We start from the raw sequence: 3,093 nt of genomic DNA on the forward strand, positions 1-3,093 counted from the left end.
AATATGCGCCTTAATAGGCAGCCAATGAAGTTTATTAAAGCAGCTGTAATTTGATCTGTTTCTGTCAAAATCATCTTAGCTGCGGAGTACTGTAGTACTTGTAATTACCCCCTAAAATTCTAGAGTACCTTTAAGATAGCAGCCATTACAGATAACATGCTGGTCCATTTGACTGACCCTCAGAGCTCCTTTGAGGAGCTGTTAGAAGTTTTTCGAGAAGACAGGGATTATGTGGATTTTAAACTAAATCTTTCAAAGTTGGAAGTTTTGGCCACTTGCATTTCGCTGCACTAAAATTCGAGGAGGGAGTTTCCACTGCAGTGGGCCACACAATCTTTTAGATATTTGAGGATTCAGCTGCCTCATTCTGCCAAGTTGGTGCGCTCTCTTAATGTGGGAACTCTCTTGGCCGCAACAAAATGACTACTAGAGGGTTAGTCAGCATTACCTTTATCCCTGTCCTGCTGGATCAGTCTGTATAGGATGGTGGTCTTTCCCAAGTGGTTGCATGTGCTCCAAATTTTACCCATCTGCCTCCTTAGGAAAGACCTTTTGCAAGCAGCCAGACTTGTGACTAAATTCTGTTGGGGAGGGAAAAAAGTGAAACTGCGCTTACCATACTTGTATGGCAAATGGCAGGGTGGAGGACTGGGTCTGCCAAATTTGCAACTATATAATTATGCTTGCCTTCTGCACCATATGGGGGACTGGTTGTTAGTCCGAACGGATTATACTCCCATCATATATGAACAATTGCTCTGTACTCCATATAATATTCGGTCCTTTCTACAGGTATCCCATCTCCTTCCCTACTCATTGGAGAGGAGTGTCCTATTTCGGTCACTAAAAGACACCTGGAATACACTGACATGATGGCTAGGTAGTACTCCCATGGAAACTGACCAATTTCCACCGGGGTCAGATAACAATACTTTTGTTCATTGGGAAACAGCGAAGATACTTACCTGTAGCAGGTATTCTCCAAGGACAGCAGGCTGATTGTTCTCACCTGTGGGTCGACGTCCGCATCGGCCCAGGAAACGGCAATTTTTTAAAGCAAAAAATATGTATACATAAAAAGTTTTGCCAGAGTCTTCTGGCGTGCAAATCGTGCACACTGCACATGACTTTCCACCCATCGCACGAGCATGTCCCTTCAGTTAAATCAAAAAGCAAACAAACAAATAAATAACAACTCCAAAGGGGAGGTGGGCGGGTTTGTAAGAACAATCAGCCTGCTGTCCTCGGAGAATACCTGCTACAGGTAAGTATCTTCACTTTCTCCAAGGACAAGCAGGCTGCTTGTTCTCACATGTGGGGTATCCCTAGCAAGCAGGCTCACTCAAAACAATGAACACTGGTCAACTGGGCCTCGCAACGGCGATGACGTAACATACACTGACCTGAAACTATAAAGTAACTGAGATTGCAGCCTGGAACAGAACAAAAATGGGTCTAGTGGGGGTGGAGTTGGATTCTAAACCCCGAACAGATTCTGCAGCACTGACTGCCCAAACCGACTGTGCCGTCGGGTATCCTGCTGAAGGCAGTAGAGAGATGTGAATGTGTGGACTGATAACCACGTTGCAGCCTTGCAAATCTCTTCAATGGAGGCTGACTTTAAGTGAGCCACTGACGCAGCCATGGCTCTAACATTATGAGCCGTGACATGGCCCTCCAGAGTCAGCCCAGCTTGGGCATAAGTGAAGGAAATGCAATCCGCTAGCCAACTGGAGATTGTGCGTTTTCCGATGGTGACTCCCCTCCTGTTGGGCTCGAAAGAAACAAACAACTGGGCAGAATGTCTGAAGGGCTTTGTCTGCTCCACGTAAAATGCCAATGCTCTCTTGCAGTCCAAGGTGTGCAAACTGTTTTTGCTAGGGTGGGCATGAGGACAGGGAAAAAATGTTGTAAGACAATTGACTGGTTTACATGGAACTCCGACACCACCTTTGGCAGGAACTTAGGGTGCATGCGGAGGACTACTCTGTTGTGATGAAACTTGGTATAAGGTGCATCCACTACTAAGGCAAGAAGCTCACTGACCCTACGAGCTTCATCGCATGCCCCCTAGTCCTAGTATTTTTGGAAAGAGTAAACAAATGATTTACGTCTACCCGTTCCACTCCACTCATTATTTTATAGACCTTTATCATATCTCCCCTCAGCCGTCTTTTCTCCAAGCTGAAGAGTCCTAGATGCTTCAGCCTTTCCTCATAGGGAAGTCATCCCATCCCCTTTATAATTTTCGTCGCCCTTCTCTGCACCTTTTCTAATTCCACTATATCTTTTTTGAGATGTAGCGACCATAATTGAACACAATATTCAAGGTGCAGTCGCACCATGGACCAATACAAAGGCATTATAACGTCCTCACTTTTGTTTTCCATTCCTTTCCTAATAATACCTAACATTCTATTTGCTTTCTTAGCCGCCGCAGCACACTGAGCAGAGGGTTTCAATGTATCATCAACGATGCCGAGATCCCTTTCTTGGTCGGTGACTCCTAACGTAGAACCTTGCATTACGTAGCTATAGTTTGGGTTCCTCTTTCCCACATGGATCACTGCACTTGCTCACATTAAACGTCATCTGCCTTTTAGATGCCCAGTCTCCCAGTCTCGTAAGGTCCTCTTGTAATATTTCACAATCTTCTTGCGATTTAACAACTTTGAATAGCTTTGTGTTGTCAGCAAATTTAAATTACCTCACTAGTTACTCCCATCTCTAGATCATTTATAAATATGTTAAAAAGCAGCGGTCCCAGCACAGACCCCTGGGGAACCCCACTATCTACCCTTCTCCATTGAGAATACTGACCATTTAACCCTCTATCCTTTAACCAGTTTTTAATCCAATCCACAGTAGGACACTACCTCCTATCCCAGGACTCTCCAATTTCTTCTGGAGTCTTTCATGAGGTACTTTGTCAAACACCTTTTGAAAATCCAGATACATAATATCAACCGGCTCACCTTTATCCACGTTTGTTCACCCCTTCAAAGAAATGTAATAGATTGGTGAGGCAAGATTCACCTTCACTAAATCCATGTTGGCTTTGTCTCAATAATCCATGCTTTGAATATGCTCTGT

The sequence above is a fragment of the Microcaecilia unicolor genome, chromosome 1, assembly GCF_901765095.1.
Source record: "Microcaecilia unicolor chromosome 1, aMicUni1.1, whole genome shotgun sequence".
NCBI classification, from domain to species: Eukaryota; Metazoa; Chordata; class Amphibia; order Gymnophiona; family Siphonopidae; genus Microcaecilia; species Microcaecilia unicolor.